The 23,263-nt window shown below is 40.1% G+C and overlaps 1 protein-coding gene across 17 annotated transcripts in view; it reads left to right on the forward strand.

Moving 5' to 3' along the window:
- The window catches only part of FOXP1 (forkhead box P1), a 625,482-nt gene that overhangs the window by 177,667 nt on the left and 424,552 nt on the right, over nucleotides 1-23,263 (forward strand). For 3 of the 17 annotated variants that reach the window (XM_070777102.1, XM_070777103.1, XM_070777095.1), the window contains exon 1: nucleotides 80-8,592. The exons of 13 other annotated variants lie outside the window; for them this stretch is intronic. The gene's annotated coding sequence lies outside the window, so the exon portion shown is untranslated. Of the gene's footprint in view, nucleotides 1-79; nucleotides 8,593-23,263 lie in introns of those variants that run through there. One more of the 17 variants, XM_070777099.1, reaches the window with a different exon arrangement.

A 23,263-nucleotide genomic window follows, 5' to 3' on the forward strand; every position in this document is an offset into this window, starting at 1 on the left:
GGCTTTCTTGAGAAAAACCGTATCAAAGATGTTTGTTCTGAGAAAAATACATTTATTGCTTTTTTTTTTTTTTTTTTTTGCAAAGGGCAGCGATGTGTAGTTCAGCTTTAGAAAAGTCAGGTTTCGAGGAATGAAGCAGACTCTAGTTGAAGTCCTGAATTTTTCCCATGATGCATTCCTCAAAGACTCAAGAAGCATCAATGTCTGCATTTGGAGAAATGTTGTAAAATGTGTTACAGCAGGTTTGGGCATTTATTTGATAATTCTTCTGGGCATATATGCAGAACGTTGAGTCAGTGTATGGGCAGTTTTATGAACGCAAATTAATTTTGGGGTACCCAACAATAAAGATGCATCTTTGGTTGAGTGAAGAAGGCTTTGCCTCTAATGAGTAAAGTAACATCAGGGGGAAGAAAGAAGTTACAGCAGGAAGCATATTGTACTTTCTTGAAATGGAAAAAAAATTTGAAACGTAAAAATAATAATCTACTCTAAAATTTATAAATCTGTAAGTATCTCAGAGAAACAAACTTTTCACTTAAAAAAAATTGTGGAAAGTGAAATAGGAAAAAAGTATCAACAGTATCTCCAGATCTCCTTTCAAGACTCTAAATTATTTTAATTTTTGAAATGGAAAATCACTTACAGGAATAATTAGTGAGCATTATTATGTGCCTGACATTGTGCTTACTTTAAGTCCCTAATTGTATTGTCACTAAAACTCTTGAGTGGTGAAGCCCTATAATTGACCATCTTTTATAGCCATGGGAACCAAGGCCTAGAAAGGTGAGATTTCTTACTGAAAATACATAGTTTTTTACCAGAGAAACTGACACTTGAACCCAGGCAGTATGACCCCAGAGTTATGGTACCTAACTGCTAGATCATATTGTTTTTTCAAGGTTTTTGTTTTAGTTTTTCCTTATACTTGTTTCATATTAGCCTGAAATCCACCCCCTCCCCCTGCCTTTTTTTTTTTAAAGGGAATTAGCTCAGACTTCAGAGAAGGCAGTGGCACCCCACTCCAGTGCTCTTGCTTGGAAAATCCCATGGACGGAGGAGCCTGGTGGGCTGCAGTCCATGGGGTCACGAAGAGTCAGACACGACTGAGCAACTTCACTTTCACTTTTCACTTTCATGCAAAGGAAATGACAACCCACTCCAGTGTTCTTGGCTGGAGATTCCCAGGAACGGGGGAGCCTGGTGGGCTGCTGTCTATGGGGTCGCACAGAGTCGGACACGGCTGACGTGACTTAGCAGCAGCAGCAGCTCAGACTCAGCCCCTTTTCATTGGAATGATAGACGAGCCTAAGTATAATTGTACTACTATAGATTAATGTGCTTCTTGGCCTAGTGCCTGCTGAAGGCAACATTTAGGCTGTTGTATTGGCACATTCATTCATTCATTCATTCGCTTGTTACTTTGTTCCCTCAGTAAATTTATCAGTGTCAGTTACATTCCAGGTCCTGTCTCACATGTTGGGTATACAGCTGTGGACAGAACCATTCCCTGGTCTTAGGGTGCTTTCATCCTAGTAGAGAAGACAGAAACCAAATTAAGGGTATGTTTCATGGTGGTAAGTGATAGAAAGTAATTCCGGTGCAGGAAATGGAATGGGGTGTGTGAGTGAAGGGTGTATGATTTTTACATTAAGGAAGAAAAGGACAGTGAGACCTGAGGGGGCCATGCAGAAGCTTAGGGGAAGGGCATTTCAGGAGGAGAGCAGCAAGCGCAAAGGCCCTGTGATGAGAACCCACTCATAAGAAAAGCCTCCCATTTATATTAATCTTACATATATAATATGTATATATAAATATGACATATTTCTTCCTGATTGAACTATCACCCATTTCTCTGGGGAATATCAGTGTCAATCTGTATTAAATGAGAAGGTGCCTGAGAAGGTGCCAGATAATGTAAACATGGCACTTCTGGTTTCAAAGATTTAGTCAACATGGAATGGAGCCTGAAAGATTTGTTCAGTGATTCTGCCTCTGAGATACATCCTTTTGTAGCCAAATGTGTGGTTTATTTTTAGTTGGCTGTAGTCTTATCATGGAGAAGGCAATGGCACCCTACTCCAGTATTCTTTCCTGGAAAATTCCATGGATGGAGGAGCCTGGTGGGCTGCAGTCCATGGGGTCGCTAAGAGTCGGACACGACTGAGCGACTTCACTTTCACTTTTCACTTTCCTGCATCGGAGAAGGAAATGGCAACCCACTCCACTGTTCTTGCCTGGAGAATCCCAGGGACGGGGGAGCCTGGTGGGCTGCTGTCTATGGGGTCGCACAGAGAAGGACACGACTGAAGTGGCTTAGCAGTAGCAGTCTTATCATAGATATTAGAAACCGAGTTTCTGTATGTTCTACTGTGCAGTGATTATGAGAGGATAAGAACTGGTCTCCCTGTCTTTGGTTACCCATTTAGAGCAAATAAAAAGAATTGCCTTTATGATTTGAAAATGAGTAGCTGTTACATCATGGCGGAGTAAAACATCCTTGAACTGTTTTAAAGTCTTACCGAAAAGGTTCCTCATTAGTCAATAAAATATCAGATGCTATATACTTTAAATTTACTTTGCAACACCATTGCCAGCTGTTGGTATCAATCCACAGGAAATTATATTTTCTTGAGGAAAAGTCTTCTCAAATCCACAATTTCTTGCTGGACATTCATAGCAAAATGTTTATGTAAAACCCTTGTGAATGCACATATGGTGACAGTTCTGTGAAAGCCTGATTAGCTGGTCTTCAACTTGCTGGATTATTACTTTAAAAATACATAAAAAAAAAAAAAATATATATATATATATAAAAATCATCCTTTTCAGTTAAGGGGGATATAAAGGCATCAGAAACCCTCTCATACCATTACATTTCTGATATCGCTTAACATGGGGTAAACAGTTAAATTGATTTGAGTATGAATTGTCTCCAGAATACTTCCTTTCTGCTTGGCAGCCCTATGTAGAAATTTCTGCCTATTGCAAATCAAAAGTCTTCAAGTCGCCAACTCCCCTGAAGAAAGGTTTTGATAATCAAGCCATTGTCAGACCTTGAGCTCTGCTGCATGGCACTGGGAGCCTCTGGAATCCGTTGATTGTAGCTGTCGGAAGGGGGTTGTTGGCAGCTGTGAGCACCCCTGCTTGAGTATTTCCTTTTCTGACCAGGAAGAAGAGGACAGTGATCAAGCAGAGGGTCTCAACAGAGATCTTAAATCACCAGGTAACATGAGAATGGATGCATCCAGGCTATCAGGGAAGCGGGCTCAAAGCTCCAGGAGTGTACAGAGACCGATAATTCTTGTATGAACACCTAGATGACTGGTGACCTACTCCTTAAGGATTAAACAGGACCCAAGTTAATTGATGCTAATGGGACATACTGAAATGGAGATATTTTTGGTCTCTTTTTTTTGCTATTTATGATCTGCTGGCAGGAATATTTCACGACATCAAAGACATGGCAGAAAGCAAGAAAATGTATATATATACATATATATATGTACACACACACATATCTTCCATATCTTACAACCCTGCTATCACATATGGCCTTTGCGGACAGAGCATTGTGTGTTGTTTAGTCTTGGAAACTCTTTTAAAGATAGGATGTCATTTACAATCTTCAGGCCATATGTTTACTCAGACTTAAGAAACACGGGCTAATCTTTTTCTATTTTGAGGAGTAATAAATTGAAAAGATAATTACATAATATGGTGCATAATGTAACTCTGGCTTGAGCCATATGTGTTTAATTTTAGAGAAACATGCGTGATGACAGGTTATGAAAGGATGAAACTATTTTAGTCATTTTAAGGATTAGAATCATGATTTCTTTCTTTTTTTTTTTTAAGTAAGTGTCCCTTATTTCTCCCCACCTCCTCAACAAAACAACCCAATACACAAACCCAATGAAAAACACCCTCCTGAAAGCAGTTTGTTCCTGTGGTGACCGCTGGCAAAGAAGATTCAAGTTTGAGGGCGTATTATCCCCAGGTTCTTCTACAGTTCCACGCAGGGTTCCGTGTGCTGAGAGTGGGTGCCATACAGTTTCTACTGCAGGAGCAGAGTGGAGTGGCTGTATTTAGAATCCAGCAGAAATTGTTCATGTGAATATCCAATTAGAAGCCATTCTGGTTATCTCTTTCCTAATTAAACTTGATAGGATATCTGATATAAAATACTGTGGCGGGAGAAATGTGAGATCCTTTCGTTTCTTTCTTCCAGATTTATCTCTTGAGCACCTTTTGTGCTTCAGCCACTGTGTTGTGGTGGTTCAGTCACTAACTTGTGTCCCGACTCTTTTGTGACCCCACGGACTGTGTAGCCCGCCAGGCTCCTCTGTCCATGGGATTTCCCAGGCAAGAATACCAGAATGGGTTGCCACTTCTCTCTCTAGGGATCTTCCCGACCCAGGGATCAAACTCACGTCTCTTGCACTGAGGCACCTCCTTTACCACTGAACCACCAGGGAAGCCCCTGGACTGTTACTCTTGGTACCTAAGTCAAATAAGATATTCCCCGTAAAACTATTAAGTGAGCAAGAGGCTGATATACCAAGACCACATTTCAGGTCACCTTTAGAATGTACTCCTTTATCCATGATTCCGGCCCAGAGGTAAAATTTTCAGGTGTGGTAGGCAGTGTAATGCCGCCTGAAGATACCTGCTTCTGGATCCCTAGAGCCTGGGAATACATTATATGGCAAAGGGGAACTAGATTTATAGATGAGATTAAAATTGCTAATCACCTGACCTTGCATGTGGAAGATTATCCAGGATTATCACAGTGGACGCAGGGTCATTGTCAGTTCAGTTCACTCGCTCAGTTGTGTCCATCTCTTTGTGATCCCATGGACTGCAGCACACCAGGCTTCCCTGTCCATCACCAACTCCCGGAGTTTACTCAAACTCATGTCCATAGAGTAGGTGATGCCATCCAACCATCTCATCCTCTGTCATCCCCTTCTCCTCCCACCTTCAATCTTTCCCAGCATCAGGGTCTTTTCTAATTAGTCAGTTCTTCACATCAGTTGGCCAAAGTATTGGAGTTTCAGCTTCAGCATCAGTCCTTCCAATGAACACCCAGGACTGATATCCCTTAGGATGGACTGGTTGGATCTCCTTGCAGTCCAAGGGACTCCCAAGAGTCTTCTCCAACACCACAGTTCAAAAGCATCAGTTCTTAGGCCCTCAGCTTTCTCTATGGTCCAACTCTCACATCCATACATGACTACTAGAAAAAATATAGCTTGACTAGATGGAATTTTGTCAGCAAAGTAATGTCTCTGCTTTTTAATATGTTGTCTAGGTTGGTCATAGCTTTTCTTCCAAAGAGCAAGCCTCTTTTAATTTCATGGCTGCTGCCACCATCTGCAGTGATTTTGGAGCCCCCCCAAATAAATTCTCTCACCTTTCTGTTGTTTCCCCATCTATTTGCCATGAAGTGATGGGACTGGGTACCATGATCTTAGTTTTATGAATGTTGAGCTTTTAAGCCAACTTTTTCACTCTCCTCTTTCACTTTCATCAAGAGGCTTTTGAGTTCCTCTTCACTTTCTGCCATAAGGGTGGTGTCATCTGCATATCTGAGGTTATTGATATTTCTCCCGGCAATCTTGATTCCAGCTTGTGCTTCATCCAGCTCAGCGTTTCTCATGATGTACTCTGCATATAAGTTAAATAAGCATGGTGACAATGTACAGCCTTGATGTACTCCTTTCCCGATTTGGAACCAGTCTGTTGTTCCATGTCCAATTCTAACTGTTGCTTCTTGACCTGCATACAGATTTCTCAGGAAGCAGGTCAGGTGGTCTGGTATTGCCATATTTTAAAGAATTTTCCACAGTTTATTGTGATCCACACAGTCAAAGGCTTTGGTGTAGTCAATAAAGCAAAAATAGATGTTTTTCTGGAACTCTCTTGCTTTCTCAGTGATCCAACAGATGTTGGCAATTGATCTCTGGTTCCTCTGCCTTTTCTAAATCCAACTTGAATATCTGGAAGTTCATAGTTCACATATTGTTGAAGCCTAGCTTGGAGAATTTTGAGCATTACTTTGCTAGCATATGAGATAAGTGCCTTTGTGTCGTACTTTGGACATTCTTTGGCATTGTCTTTCCTTGGGATTAGAATGAAAACCAACCTTTTCCAGTCCACTAGCCACTGCTGAGTCTTCCAAATTAGCCAACATATTGAGTGCAGCACTTTAATACCATCGTCTTTTAGGATTTGTTAACTGGAATTCCATCACTACCACTGACTTTGTTCATAGTGATGCTTCCTAAGGCCCACTTGACTTCTCATTCCAGGATGTCTAGCTCTAGGTGAATGATCACACTGTCGTGATTATCTGGGTCATGAAGATCTTTTTTGTATAGTTTTTCTCTATATTCTTGTCACCTCTTCTTAATATCTTCTGTTTCTGTTAAGTCCATACCATTTCTGCTTTTTATTTTTCCCGTCTTTGCCTGAAATGTTCCCTTGGTATCTATAATTTTCTTGAAGAGATCTCCAGTCTTTCCCATTCTATTGTTTTCCTCTATTTCTTTGCATTGATCACTGAGGAAGGCTTTCTTGTATCTCCTTGCTATTCTTTGGAACTCTGCATTCAGAGGCTTATATTTTCCCTTCTCTTTTTTGCCTTTAGCTTCTCTCCTTTTCTCCTTATAGTATCCTTAAAAGTTGAAGCGGGAGATTGAAGGTATAGAAAAAAGGGATGGTAGAGGGAGAAGGGCCTGTCCAGTGTACCTGACTTTGAAAATGAGAGATGGAACCACATGCCCAGGAATGCAGGCAGCCTCTAGAAGCTAGAATAGACAAGAAAGGAAGCAGATATTTTCCTGTGGCCTATGGAAGAACACAGACCTTCCAAGCTTCCTGGTTTTATCCTGGTGACTCATTTTGGACTTATGACCTGCAGAACTGTAAGACTATAAATGTGTACATTGTTAATCCCTATTCGATGGTAATTTGCTATAGTAGCAGGAAGAAACTAACACATTGGAGAAGAACCACACTCCTGGTGTTAGATAGTGACTAGAACAGTTGTTCTTAAGCATGACTGTACCTGGAACTTTCGAAATGCTAATACCTAGAGCCTAGATCCCAGAGGGTGGTCTAGGTGTGAGAATTTTGCAAGTTCTCCCAGTGACTCATATGTACAACCAGAGAGGTGAAACACTGGTTTAGGGGATAGCTTTGGCCTCAGGTAAACCTGGTTTCCTTTTTAGCATCAACTTGGACCAGCTGGGTGAGTGAGCAGGTTACTCTTAGCTTCAGATTCCCCAGCTGTAATATGGGGTTGTGGGGATTTTCTACCTTGGGTTTCAGGATCCTGGCATGTGAAAGGGACATTTGTTTCTGGCATGGTGTTTACTCCATAAAGGGAAGCTGTTGCGGTGGCTGTGTGATCACGATTTGGACACACCCAGCTAGCTCCCTGATGAGTTAACAGTAGACACACAGCCTGGCTGACTTACACGCCTTGTGCTCACAACTGCCTTCCGAGGTCGAGTCTGTTAGGAGACCCATTCCACGGAGTGTCGAGAGGATCAGTAAAGTTAGGTAGCTTTTCCATAGTGGCACAAGTAGTAAACCCTGGAGTCTGATCTTGAACCAACGTCCTGCTCTGAGTTGAAGGCTGTGTCTACTTGCCCCTGGGCAGACACCCAGGTAAGGCTTGCTTGGTGGGCAGCATTGGAGGATTTTGGAAGCTGGCGGCGTCAGACTCTTAGCCTTTGGAGGCATTTCACAAACCATTACCTGCATCAGCCCTCAGCCTGAGGGTGGCACTTTGTATCAGTTTCAGTCTCTGCATGATAAACCATACTGCCCTGTTGCCTGCCGTCAAGGCGCAGGAGGTTGAAAGCCATGGGAATGATGATTCTTAATGGTTATAAGCTGTTTGCCTCTGTCTGCCATTTAATCTAATCTTGGGTTCAGTTGATACTATTGATTAGGTTCTTTTCAAAACTGTATGCCGTGTATGGGGCTTCTCTGCGTGGGGTAAAATGTTATTCTTCTCATATGTGAGTTGAGAAGAAAAGGTGAAAGTATACAATTAATTTGCCTGCACTTTCTTGCAAATTGTATGCTGGATTTCTGTGAAATGCCGTATGGAACAATAATCCAAGCAAATTATTGTTATTTACTGTGACTTTTACCTGCATATTTAAAGTCAACAATTATGTTTCCTTTCTGTACTTAATGGCCTTTGTACAACATTTTTAGAAACCCGGTCAATTGTCAGTAAGAAAACCTGCACTTTGACCCAGTGATTCTTAGGGAACAGGTTAACAATATCAGGCCTAACAATCAGGTCTGGTTTCAGAAAGAAATTCACCCAACTCATCGCGGCACCCTCAGCCATCCTTTCCTTTGAATAAATTAATCATAGGCCATTGTTCTAAGTCTTATATTTTGGAAAACACAAGGTCTCTTGTCATGGGTATTATTGTTACTATTGAAAGCAAATAATGTCACTGACTTTGATCTTCTTAAACTTTTTTCCTTCACATAGCTTCCATTTGGATGGACAGTTTGCTTTGTCTTTGGAATTCTGTCATTCCTTGGGTCTTTCTCATAAAGGTAGGACATATATGTATCACATCAGTCACCGTTCTCTAATCCCAGTCCAGACCTTGATGATGCCCTTGATTTTGTGTGGCCCTTCCTTATATTTCCATTTAGCAGCCATCAACCTGCAGACATTGGGTGGGAAGCACAGATCTTTTTTTTTTTAAGCTGTCTCCAGTTTGGAGGTTCAGGCAAGTTTTTGTTTTATTGAAGACTCATCTTCCTCACTCTGAATGGACCCAAGAAGAGCAGCTGATGGTCAGCCACGTGTGAACAAGCTAGGGTTCTGTGAATTTGAAGAGGTCCAGCTTCTTTATTCCCAATCTCCAGATACTTTGAGTTATGATATTTCCAACAAAACAAGCAAACAAACCTAGTAAATCCCCCAAACTAGACTTTCTGTTTTGAGAAATGAATCTGGCTTTGCTTGTAAAATCTCTTCATCTGATGAAGAGTAGGCTTGGTCAAGTGTATGTAAAAAGACACCCTAACTGATGGAATGATTTTCAAATCATTTTCGGAATTATATTTGGCATGTGTCTGGAGGAGGAGCCCAGGATATGTAAAAGAGGAAAGCACAAAGATGAGCAGTCACCTGCATCCTCTCCGACTTGAATGACAGATGTTAACATTTTGTCCTGTTTGCTTGTGTGTGGTCAGTTGTGTCTGACTCTTTGAGACCCTAATGGACTGCAGCCCATCACACTCCTCTGTCCATGAGATTTTCAGGGAAGAACACTGGAGTGAGTTGCCATTTCCTCTTCTAGGGGATCTTCCTGACCCAGGGATTTGAACCCATGTCTCCTGTGTCTCCTGCATTGGCAGGCAGATTCTTTACCATTGAGCCACCTGGGAAGGTGCCCCTGTTTGCTTGTAGATCTATTTAAAAGGAATAAAAGGTTTCAGCGCTAGCAGGATCCCCTTTAACTATTCTTCGCATTCCTTAGAAACGCTTTTCATTAGGAGTTTGGAGTTCCTTATTCCATTCCATTTTTATATGTGTATTTACATAGTTAGCCTTTTTGGAGAGTTTTTAGTTTATAAGTTTAGCATCAAGATGTATTTGTCTCCTAACTCCTTCATGCTTTCTTATTCATCCTTGATTTTGAGAATGATGCAGTGTTAATATGTATAAAGTAAAATAAAGTAAAAAGTCGCTCAGTCATGTCCGACTCTTTGCGACCCCGTGGACTATAGCCTACCAGGCTCCTCTGTCCATGGGATTCTCCAGGCAAGGATACTGGAGTGGGTTGCCATTTCCTTCTCCAGGGGAGAAGTTAATATGTATAGATCTAGCTTACTCTGCCTTCTCTGGTGTCTCAGACAGTAAAGAATCCACTGGCAATGCAGAAGACCCAGGTTCAATCCTTGGGTTGGGAAGATCCCTGGAGAAGGGAATGGCTACCCACTCCAGTATTCTTGCCTAGGGAATCCCATGGTCAGAGAAGCCTGGTGCATTATAGTCCATGGGGTCGCAAAGAGTTGGACACAGCTGAGCAATTTTACTTCACTTCAGCTTACCCTGCTGAAATTGTCCACTGTATTCATCCACTGACGATGAGTTGTGCTTACTCATTCCAACATTGATGGATGTTTATAATTTTTTTTTTTTACTGTCATAAACATTTTGGCATTTTGTTTCTTTAGAGTCAATACAGAGAAGTAGAATTGCTGGGGCAATTAATTATATTTACTTAAGGTATACCGCTCCCTCATTTGGAACTTGCCATCATGGAGTTTAGAAAGGTGTTCATGTGTTATTCCTTTCCTCAAGGACTCTCTAGTCTGCAGAAAAAGTGGAGGAGAATAATTCTGTCTTCAGAATAACTATTTATTTCAGCTGGATTCTATTCAGCTGAAATCCTCAAGATAGCAAATCCTCAAGAGGAGGCAATGATCTGCTCAGGTCCCAAATATTTTATATAACAGATGATTTGCATTGTATTGTGTCCACTGATTTCAGTCCCACTCCATTGATTGACTAGCAATCAGCTTCATCTTCTGTTACAAGTAGAACATGGTTTATAGAAGGAAGGCATCAACCAATTAATCCAGCGCTAGAGAGTTTCAGAGAGGTTGAACCATCACAGGCCTGTTTTTTAAGCTTTCTCAACCATCACTTTCAAGAGGCTAATGGAACTTTCCAGAGGATTGTTTGAAGTAACAGCACACAAAAATAGAACAAAAGAAAAGAAAGTGTTAGTCGTTCAGTCATGTCCAACTCTTTGCAACCCCATGGACTGTAGCCCACCAGGCTCCTCTGTCCATAGAATTCTCCAGGGCAAAATTATTGGCGTGGGTTGCCAGAAAAGAAAAATACAAGAATAGACAGGAGGAAGAATTTTGATGTGAAGGAGGCTTTCCACTATTCCTTCTCATCCTGAGGTGTGGTAGGTAGATCAGTCCTGTGCTGAGGCCTGACAGCTTGTGGGGACAGGATGAATTTTTCAGGCAGTATGAGAAATGCCATCCACACCAACTGATACCTTCCCCTGGCAACCGCCACACTCTCTATCTTTTATCATTCCTCTTGATCCATCATCTAGAGAATGCTAGAAGGCAGGAGAATGTAAGTTCCAAATAGGCATTGGTGCCTGTCTTCTATCTTGGTTTATTTTCAAAAACCTTTTTGAACTTTTGAACTGCTAGTACCCATGGGGCAGTGTGCAGGGGAGTTGATAAATAAAGATAATGTGGATGTGAGTGCAGTTTCTTTCATATGTAACCAAAGAAGCATGTGAGCTCCAGATAAGCTTTTCTTAGGAAAAAAAAAAAAAAATTCTAAATGTCAGAGTGTTTTGAGTAGGGGTAGGGAAGACTCGAGCATTAAAAGACATCCTGAGACCTTAGACTGATGAAGAAAAAATCAGGCCGATAGCTTGTAGGGAAATTTGGCTGAAGGCTCTTTGGTTTTCATTAGGTTTAGACTTCTTTCTCCTTTATGTGTTCTCTTACAGCCTCTGTTTACTATTGTAATTTTACTCTCTGTTTTTGTCTGTAATGGTCACTTATTTCTCCTCCAGTAGATTGAAAAATGAGGGTGTCTGCAACTTATGCAATTTGTTGGGTGGATATGGGACTTTGTTTTTTTCCTAACAGAACATCTGAGGAAAAAAAGAAATTAGCTTTTGTTATTTCTGAAGCATCTTTTGAAAACCTGAGGTTTTTATATTCAGGTGAAAGTACACATGAAGCAATAATTATAAGTTAATTATCAAAACAGAAAAGACTGTACTTTATGAAGATCCAGTGCAATTAAATACCTGGTTTTTAGATTGTTTATCACCATTTTGAAAGCAGTGGCTTCATTGCATTTCTGCCAATCCTGAGCTGAATCAGCCAGCTGATGATATCGACAAGATTTACCCCACTATTAGAGATATAAGCCTAATATTTCACTTATTTGCCAAAAAGTTGTTTTTTTTTTTTTTTAAGGAAAAGATAGTTCAGCCTCTGACCCTCCCAGAAAAACATACACTGCCAAGTGCAAGGGGAAAATTGAGAGCTTATTATTATTTAAAAAAAAAAATCCCCATCTCTACAAATCATGGCAGTAATTGTTAACATTAGGTAGATTTGGCATCAGTGTCAAATTCCAACTTTTTGCCCCCGTATCTACATCTTAATTATCCTTGGATTAACAGATCAATGTGGAACATAGTAGACATTTTCTAGATAGTTGTTGAATTAGCAAACAAGGAAATTTCTAAATGACTTGATTCAAAGCCTGTCTCACGTAGAGATTTGACAGTGAAATGAAGTTTTGTAAGCAGTGCAGAGGTTCAAGTGGCTGACTGAGATTTTGTATAAAATAACTTTGCTCCTGCTAAAGTCTGACCACGTAGACTTCTGATACATTTGACTTTTATATCTCAGGTAGATGCATTTTAAGTGTGGAGAAGTGGTAGGAGAGGACTTTTCATCTCATTGTGTTCGGTCTCAGTAGGCTGCAGGGTATTGAAGCTTTTACCCCAAAGCCCTCATCTGCCCCTCATCTCTGTCCCTGTGTTACTAGTGCTTCAGCCTTGGTGGATGATAGAACTCTGTTCTGTGCAGGATCAGGCATCATCTGATTTTTTACTGATATTGGAGAAGCATACAGGGTTTTAGAACTTTAGGGATACCCAAATAATTGTTTATTTTAAAACCTGCTGGGATACCTTACTCCTAAATGTCACAATGAGAGAGATGGTGGGAATCACAATAAATGCCACATTTTCTTAAATCTCTATTTAGTCCCTTTTTCCTTTGTGATTTTGAGGTTCTTAGAGAATGTTATCACATTGAGAAGTTCATTGAGTCCTGTATGAGTGTGTGTATGTGTACACATGTACACATACTTAGATGTATTTGTACTCATGCACAATACATACATATATACTATATATATGTGTGTGTGTGCACAATACATAATATGTGCCCACACATGTATACCAAAGTGTATACACATGCACCCATATGTATGCTTGTTACATTTTCTCAACCCAAATAACTCAAGTTTCTTACCTCATAGAAAAAGTTACTTCTATGAAAAGTTAAAAAATAAATATTATAATAGCGAGGCATCACAAATAACTTTTTATGTCTCCATCAAGCTATTAAATGCTTTTTTATTTTTAAGTAGATAGGGGGATAAAATTGCTACATAGTTCATAAAGTGGTATGCCATTATTGCCTGCTGTGCCCAAGAATTACGCCAGCTTTTTACACTCATGAAGTAAAAGCGGATTGGAACTGTGATCAATGTATTATCCTATATTTCTTATTGTGCATTCTCTTTCCTCTCTGAGCACCTTTGTGGACTAAATGGCTACTAATGACATAATTACAATTGTTTGTCACCACCATAATGCACGATTTCCGATCTCATCATGGAGATGTAAGTTAGATAAAGGAGGAGTTTTGGCAGGAAGACAAAGTGCAGTGATTTATTAAAGGCCAGATGTGGTTGTTAAAAGCTTTTCTACAGAAGGCTCAATTGAGTGATGGGAAATAGGAAAGAGGCGCTCTGTACACCCAGCCTGTGGTTCTTGGTGTGAGTGACACAGTTGCTCATGGAAGCATGACAAATTAGCCACATATTTTATTGTTGTGTACAAGTTTTATATTGGAATTTAAACAGGGTGAGAAAGGTTCACATTAGCTTACTTCCACCAAGTAGGTGTTTAAAGGAAACTAATGAGACTTGAAGTGCTGGCGATATTTTCAATTCGCTTTAGTGCCTCATAGCAAGAACTGAAATATCTTATGTTTCTGTCAAGTTTCAAAGAGGGAAAATCCCAGCACTGTTAAAACAGAGACAGAGAGCACGAGAGAGGTTAATATGAGAATTCAAAGAAATCAGAAGCAAGTGGAGACAAGATATTACTTAAGCACTGTTGCCATACATACCGTACACATAGACTACATATATACAATCAGATTGGAGAGATGCTTCTAGGGAAGGGGCACAATTTCTGGTATTAGTAGTATTTGCGCACACAAAGCTCTGTTAAAATAATGTTAAGACCCTGTAGTGATGTAGCCTATGAGTGGTTCAAAGAGGGTTTTTGAGCTTTTTGGAGGAGGAAAGAGGAAAAAGAAGAAATGGTTCTATTTTAAAGCCATTCTCTGGTCTCAAGGGACTGATCTGCTTCTCTTTTCCTCCTGTCCTTCCTTCCCCTCTGCCCTGCCTCCCCCACTTTCACTTTCCCATATATGGAGAGTGACACGTAGGATTGGGTCTGCATGGTATGGAGCCTGGAACTCTACTGGGCTGTCTCTTCCAGGGTGGATAGCAAAATCATTTAAAATGGTCTGAGTTGAAGACCTCAAGTATTTCTGATTAATTCTGAGTCCAGCGAGAGCTGTAGTGCAGTGTTCACAGTGCTGTGACCTGCCCTGCCCCTGTCCTGTCAGTGGCAACTCTAAGGTCATGTTTGTTTGTTTGTGTTTCTTCTCTCATGGTTCCACAGACTTGATAGGTCTTACCATACCTTGTGATTTCATGTGTCTTTGTATTTTACCTGACATTTATTCCCAGCTTTTGGCTCGTTAGTTCCACAGAGGCAGGCAGGTGTGTCCCTGGCCTGTCACATGACTTGGCACTTGATGTACATTAGGAAAGTGTTTCTAGAATGACTCAAAAGAACCACATGGACAGTGGCTGGCAATTCAAGATGTCACTAGGAGAACACTAGCGACTCTTATTTAGATGAAACTTTCTCAAACTATCAACCCTTGTCCATCTAATTAATGGAGCAGTTGAGATGCCTTACTTGGCATCCCCTTAAGGTTTCTAGCCTTAGGGCCTAGTTAGATCTGCTCCTTTCCAAACTGATTATTGTCTCCTGGGACTCATCATGCAAGTCCAGGGACTGCCACTTGGTATCTCACACCCAACCCTTGGATAATTTAGAGTAAAGTTAGAAGAATGCATGTGCTTTCTCCACCCCTTGATTCTCTCTTCCACTTTAAATATTATATTTGTCCTTTGTGACTCATGTATTGTTCTTTATAAAGAGATGAATACAGTTGAAACGCAAGGAGTAACGTTTCAAAGAAATGAGACATGTGGAACTGGGCTGCCTGCAGGGGTGGGTGTATCGCCCGTACAGGCGAGGAGCTGTGCTCAGAAGAGTCCTGTGGTTGCTTTGATCATCTGCTGTCGCCATCTTGAAGTTCTTATAGTTCTGAAGAAGGGGTCCCCTGTTTTCATTTTGCACTGGGTCCCTCAAATTATGTAGCTGGTTGCACCCGTTGGGATGTGTTCCTTCTTTCATTGTAGTCACCTGTGACTCTTCAGGTTCCTAACATTCCTTCACTGACCAGAATTTGTGTTATCTGGAGGTAGGTTACCTCAAGCCTGATCTTACCTGACCATATGGCTTCTAAAGGCTTCTTTGAGTGTTTGGGAGGAAGTTGGTCCTCATGAGACACAAACAGATGGAATATGAGCTTTGGCTTTGACTCACACTTGTGGCTTCAAATCCTGGCTCTGCCATGGGCTGGTTACTTAAGCTTTCCAGGTTCAGCTTCCTCATTTACAAAAAGAAGATGATGGTAATGTGCCTACATCCTTGGCTTGAGGTGAAGATTGAGGCAGAACGAACTTCCTAGATGCCTGACTCAGGCGGGAGCACTCACTGCTAGGTACTAGAGTGATCACTGGACACCGCATTTCTGGTTACACCTGACACTTAGTGAGCTTCATACTCTTTGTGGTTGTTGCTCCATTGAAGTTGGAGGATTCTCACTGTGCTTTGATGCTGTGACATGCCGGCAGTCAAGGTTCTGTGTGGCCTGGTACTAGAGTTCAAGGGAAGACTTGACTCAGCTCTGCTTACTCCCTTATCCTACCTGAAGCCCAGGCCACTCCCTCTCCTCTATACTTCCTGCTTTATTCAAGTGATTGATTGACATGGAAAGGATTTGTACAACTGGACTTTCCCAGTGGCTACTCAGTTTGCCATTAAAGGAACCAACCTCTTTTTTGCAGAACATTTAGAACACATTTTGAAGCAGCTAAGTAATGCATAAGTAATCTCACCCTCCCCATCCAGGAAATTTGTACAACAGTGCCCATGTCATGGGGACTTGTGTTCTTAGGGAGAGAGCCTATGTTATTGGGGACTGTAATAATGTGTTATATGATCCATTTATTTATTGAACAAATATCTATTAAAGAGTGTATGCCAGACAGTGGAGTACAGCTATTTACAGCACCATCAAGAAGCTTGCTGTTGTGTGGCTGATACTGTGTGTGTTAGTCTCTCAGTCATGTCCAACAGTTGGCGACCCCGTGGACTGTAGCTCTCCAGGCTCCTCTGTCCATGGAGTTGCTGTTCCCTTGGGATTCCCTGGTGGCTCAGACAGTAAAGCATCTGCCTGCAATGTGGGAGACCCGGGTTCGATCCCTGGGTTGGAAAGATCCCCTGGAGAAGAAAATGGCAACCCACTCCAATACTCTTGCCTAGAAAATTCCATGGATGGAGGAGCCTGGTGGGCTACAGTCCATGGGGTCACAAAGAGTGGGACACAACTGAGTGACTTCATTTTTCTAGGGGATCTTCCCAACCCAGGGAGCGAACCCAGGTACATTGCAGGCAGATTCTTTACTGTCTGAGCCACCAGAGAAGCCTGCCTGATACTCTAGGTGGGTGAAATATTAGACTGTGTACAGAACAGCATCAGATAAAAATGCTGTGCAGAAATATGAAAAGAGATGATAGGAGAAGAGTGCCTCTGGGCCACTTTGGAGGAGACACACAGGAAAAGCCAATAAGAGGAAGTGACATTTGAGCTGAATTTTAAATGGCAGCAGGGAGGCAGCCAGGGGAAGGTTACAAGATGCATGTTCTAGGCTGAGGAGTAGCCAGTGCTCAGACCCTAAGGTTCCATGAGTTTGGTGGATTTGAGGAAGAGAAAGAAGACCAGTGTGGCTGGAATGAGGTGTGTAAGAGGGAGAGAAGAATTGGTTGGTCAGGAGAATTATTTCGGGCCTGATCTTGGACTCTATAAGAGAGAGTCATGTGATCTCTGAGCTGTAGTGCTCTGGCTGTTATTTTCAGGCTACATGAGAACAGGTTTGGGTGGATTTACCTGAGTTTATCCACTTCAGTTCTCTAACTAAGAGGCATAACACTGAAAGGAACACAAGGATTAGAGTCCTAAGGCAAGTCGTAGGTCTATGGGGACACACTATCTCATTTCCCTAACGAGTCATTTCATCCATAAGACACTAGCTTGGTATAATAAATTAATTACTTATGGCTTGTGACAACTACTTGACAAAATGCAAAATCATATTGCAATATTAGATAGCTATTATTATTGATAACCTTTCATATGACAACCTTACCTATTGAAAGTACCTATTTTTCTTAATTGCAAAAATGCATTTTTCTGTCCATTAAAAAGATTTTGTATTACTTATGGAGAAACCTAGTAGATACATTCTTGCTGGGTATAGTTACTTTATTCTTTAAATGGTTCACAGGTGCTGGTTCACACTCCTTGGTAACTTTTTGACCTAATTCTGTCTCCAGGATTCCATGTCTCTTAACTGAACTGACTTTGAAATATGGGAAAGCTTAAAAAGAAGGGTTAACTGGTGATTCAAAGGACTTTCCTTTAAAGGGAACCCTCCAAAGTTATTATAAGACAAAAATCCCATATCTCCAAAAATAACTGTTTATTGCCTTGGAATTGGGCTTGTGGATATAAGCAGTTTACATGCTGATCTATGGGAGTGGTAATTCTTGATGAAATTCTTGTTGAAATTCAGTCTGTGTAGTTGACATTTTGGTGAAGGAGTTGACTTTTGTCTCTTTCTGCTTCTTAGAAACTCTTGCTGTGCTCATCAGGACTTTTGTGTCCATCAGAGAATCAGAGAGAACAGGGTCTGTCTGTCCAGTTCTCCAAGATTAGTTCTCAGGAGCCATGTAAATGGCCCCAGAGAATTTGAGCTTTAAAATCAACATTTGTTTGATTTCATAGACATCCCTTGGAAAGATTATCTCAGATTACTGGAAGACTTTATTGTTAAAGTTTTAGAGAATTTTGCATTCTGCCTTGGAATCATTTTCAAGTTTTATTAGAACATTTTCTAGCAATGGCACTAATTATATTAAATATGACCCTGGAAATGGGCTATGTCAGCTTGAAAAGACTATTTTTAACAGAATTTGGTTTTAAAGGCAGGTTTTATAGACGTTGTAGTAATACCATTGTTATCTAATTAGCATCCACTGTGCAAATGTACGTGATATTAGAGAGGCAAGTATACATAAAATTATAAATTGTGACATTTTATGAGTTTTTTTTATCATGAGTCTTATACAGTCATCATTACTTAAGAGTGTGAAATGTGGCCTTAGACATTACATCATGTAAAGACCAGGAGACAGAAAAACTGAGGATCAATTTTTGATTATAATAAAGTTTTAGTATGAGGCACTTCTGAATATGTGTCATGAATGTGAGTCATGAATTTCACACCAAACCTGACCTAGTATGATTATGTTTCGACTTCAAGGGGTTTTCAGTATTTCAAGTCTAAGCCTAATTCTAAGGTTTCAAAATGATTCACATTCAAATCTACTTTTATGTTTTATAATTAAATAAAAAAATATTGCTTATACCTACATTTTTACTATTCTTGGACATATTATAATTATTTCTTTAATTTCACCAATAAAATAGCCCATTTCTTCATTAGTAAATTACAAGGCTATCTCAGTTAAAAAAAAAAAAATTAGTTTGAATGTGGCTTGCCATCTCAGATAGTCATTTCAGCTTGGAATTTTCTCACTTCTTTCATTAGTTCTTTTTGTAAAATGTGAAGATACTTTCTAGGTAAATTAATCCCTTCCAAGCGGTAAAATAACTTCCTTTTTGGAAAGAGTTATTAGAGTCTTATTCTTTATAATCTTAAATACCACTTATGTTCAAGTGAACAATACATGAAAAAATTACACTAGTTAAAAAAAGAATGATTACGACCTAGGCCAAGTACATTGCAATTATATGTTCATGGAAAAGTGAGCTTTCTACTGGGAAAAGCATGATATAGATGCCCAGGAAATTTCCAAAGTTTTAAGTATTTTTGTAAATTAGGTTGTTCCTAGTTAAACAGGTGGCTTTAAAGGCTGGTTTCACTGTTGTTTTAATCATAGTTTAGTTACCATGGAGAAATATGCAAGTTAGCATTTATACACAGAAGTGAAATTTATGCTGCATAGATAATAGCCTAAATTTAGCTTGACTTAAGTTTACCACTTCCTTTTTTTCAACCCAAAAGAATAATAATATATCCCATAAATCCATTAACAAGTTAATTTCTTTAAACACTATTGTTATATTTTTAGAGATTTTATTTCTTAAGCTTCAGTGGACACTTCTGTCACTGTGACTTTGAGCATAATATGGCATGTTAAGTTTGATTTGCTCTAACTGTGTGACTCTTAGGTTTAATATGAGGCTCTGCTAAGTTTAAAATCAGTCATGTGATGAAAAACTAATGTTTGGACACATTGTATCTCGTGGGATTTTGCAAAGGACTTTTGTTTGTTCTGAAAATCTTCAAAAAATATACAGTGATGTTGGGACCGACCTGATTTCAGAGTCCAGCAATAGTTTTGATGACCATTCAGCTATATTTTCTGAGACAGGTCTTCATAATGCACTGTTTGGATCTCAGTGTCCTCTTAGCTGGGTGATAGATTTTTTTCACCCTGAATTAAGAGGTTCATTTGTGTGGAATACGGCAACTGGAAGCTGCCTTTGCTGCCATTTGCTCTACCCAGTACCTCAGAGTGAAGGCTAAGTTTTCAAGGACAAATGTAGTAAAAGTGTCCTCATCCAACATGAGGTCCCCCAGCACAGGGAGAGAGCAGCAGATCCCTTTCAACACCAGCTGTTCTCACAGATATAGATTGCTGCAGTGAAATTTTCTTAATATAATTCAGGAAGCTCTAGAGAATTCTCCAAAACAACTGTGCCAACAAGGAAAATGTTGAATTTTTCATCAGCTGCCCAATGCTGAGAGTTACTAGGCAATCCGTTCATTCATGACCAGATGTTCAGTGTGGTAACGCTCTGCAGTTAACTTGAACCCTGTGGCCTGTTTACCATTGGCTACAAGGACATTGGCAGCAAGCTGGCATTGGAGAATTGAGGCCCGTACAAGCAAAAGACCGAAGTGTGTGTCTGTGGCTTCCTGGTTTTCACCAGCGACCAGACAAGGTAGGGAGTGATGAAAGAAAGGGACGCCATCACATCAATCATTCTGGAGGCAAGGAGTATTTGCTGTAGGATTGTGTCCTGGGGGAACAGTTGGCAAATTCTTATTCTCCTTTTTATTTGGGAAGAAAGGCGGTCTTTGTTTAGTTGGATAGTTTTTTTTTTTTTTCAACCTGTGTCTAAACCATCAAACTTTTTGTGGTGGGGGCAGTAGGCGTGGGTGGTTAAGACAGTAAGAAAAAGGTTTCTAATTTTAAACTAGAGGAAGTCAATAAAAGTTGAGTCTTAATATTGAAACCTTACAAGGTCCAATCTGGAATTGGAAATATGTGATATTTTTGCCCTGGGTAAACTTTATTTTTATATGTGGGGAATATTTAGATCTTCCATTCATACAGAGTCACCATTTCCTTTATATACATGTTTTGAGCCCATGACATTTTTGTGAACTATTTTAAGTCATAGTGTTTGGGGGAAGACGGGACTTAGATAAAGGAGTTTTGGAAAAAACAATATAATTTTCCACCTTAAAAAGGATTCTTCCTGAAATTGATGAACTGTGTTTGATTCTGAATGTGAGCATGCCAGGCACAGGGAGGCAGAATTTCATAACATATAGTTTTGTCTCAGATAGAGGACTTCTCTTCCCACCTCCATGGCACTGCACGGTGATTTATTATAGTAAAATACGCAGGACATGAAATTGACCATTTTAAGGGACTGCACTGTAGTTTAAAGTGTTAGTTCAAAGCTGTGTGGGGAAAGAAAAGTGGTTTTCTTATTTAGCCATTTTTACTTTGGGAGTCAAACAGTGCCATCCCAACAAGAAGATGGCCTTTGTTTCCATGAAGAGAAAGTCATCATGAAATAAACCTTTTGCCTTTTGGAGACTTGCGCTATTTTCTCTTCTGTAGAATTTCTGATCGCCTGGTACATCCTTAGTGACACCAGTCCGTCAGGACACAAAGGGAACTTGGAGGGTCTTTGGAGCAGCAGAACCCTTGCAGTAACGATGTTTGCTTTGGCAGAGCCTCTGCCTTTGGTTTATAGGGCTATAGTCAACACTTCCTTTGCATTTCCTGCTTGCAGAGAAAGCTGGTTACATGTTGCGCTGAGATATGGAAATTTCTCAGTACTCCGTTTAAACCTGCATCTCACTAGCCCTTCGAATCACACCGAGCGAGTCTGTGTTTCATTTGTCTGGCTGATTTTTTCCCCCTTTTCTTTCTGAAAAGTCCCTTGGCTTGTTGACTTGGAAAAACCAGGTTTTGAATTACAGCAGGTACTGACGTCGGGCTGCCGGGCTGCGCTGTTTTCTGGGATGCTAAGTTGCTGATAGAAAAGCGAGAACCAGTTTACAGTAGCTCTGACACCACTGTTACCTTTCTTCAGTCCTCTCCAGCTGCTCTCAGCCCTTCGGATGCCTTTGCCGTGCACACAGTTTGTTCTTGGGTGTGAAAGCAAACAGTATTTGAGTTGGCAGCAACTTCTCTTTCAGTGGAGTTTGCTGCCTCGGCAAGAAACCGCAGCGTGAGCTTTCTGCTGCTGAAGGTTTCCACTGGCAGGATGGCCTTTTCCCACATTTCCTTGGTTTAAGGAAACAGATTTCTGAACTTTTTTTTTTTTAAAGACAAAATGCCAACATTTAACAGCTGGAGTTAGTATATAGTTTATGGTTTTCACTTTATGTTCTTGTGGATGTATCAAAATTAAAAATCTGCAATTATTGTTAAATTATGCAAGGTTTTGCAAAAAGAGTGATTAAAAATAGACTCGCTGTTACGAGGAATTCAAGAAAGTCATTGTTACCCAAACAGGTATTCTCAATTATTCTATCTTTAATGGTTTTTAATTGTTATAATTTACTCATATTCTATTACATCTCTCAGAGATGTTTCTGAAAGCTCTTTGTTTTTCCTTTAGGAACAAGTAGGAATTTGTTCATATGAACCTCTTCAACTTTTTTCCCCCCTCCAAATTTTATTTTTTTTTTTATTTATTTTTTTTAACATGTCAGTGTTAATCCTCACTTTAAGTAACCCTTCTTGTCATAGTGGTTTTGTCTGGAGAATCTTAACTGTGAGAGCAAAGCAGACAGACCTGCTGCGTGTCAAGGTGATACCTTTGTCACCAAGTACTCGTGTGCCACTCAAGGAAGTTATCCAGGTCTTTGTTACACCAGAGAATCTACCTTTTAGACCAGTGTCAGTTTGGGTTTTGTATATTCCTTTTGGGAACAATTTATAGCCACACCTTACAGACTTAATATATATATTCCTCCTTGACTGGAGGCCTTGCTACATTGGTAAAATATCAGAATCAGGAAACGAATGCAGTCAACCAATTAAAAAAAAAATGACTGAATGTTGCCTCCAGATAGGTAGTATTTTCATCCTATCGGTATCTAGAGACTGGTGGTTTTGTTATTTCTTTTTCTGTGGATAGAGGCGGAGATTCTGAGAAGCTTTATTAAATCTCCAAAAGCCATGCCTTTAATGAAAAAGTGGCTCTAACATACGTGTTTTCCTGATTTCTCAGAAAATAAAATAGGAAGTGAGAAGGCCATCGTCCTTGGTACACTGTGAAACTCTAAAGACCATTCGATCTACATGTTAGATTTAAGATCAGAACATTAGCTGTGATAAATAACAGGGGACAAAATTTTTCTTTTCTTTTCAAGGATGGTGGCAGTTAATCATTTTTATCTGCCCGCTTTGTAGACTTGATTAGATTTATTATGTATGCCGCATGTTTATGGCATTTTTATTATATGTTGTTAATTTGTTGTAACTGCCACCACATTTTTTTTTTCTTCTTCCGTTTTCTCCCTGGAGGACCCTTGAGAGCATCTTAAGTGTCAACTGTTACCTTGTACTTTAAGAAACTTTAATTTTTAATTTTAAAAAAGGCATAATAGTCTACCAGTTATTAAAAAAAAAATACCAGTGTTATAAAAAATTGT

This window comes from Bos indicus, chromosome 22, assembly GCF_029378745.1.
Source record: "Bos indicus isolate NIAB-ARS_2022 breed Sahiwal x Tharparkar chromosome 22, NIAB-ARS_B.indTharparkar_mat_pri_1.0, whole genome shotgun sequence".
In the NCBI taxonomy this organism is placed as follows: Eukaryota; Metazoa; Chordata; class Mammalia; order Artiodactyla; family Bovidae; genus Bos; species Bos indicus.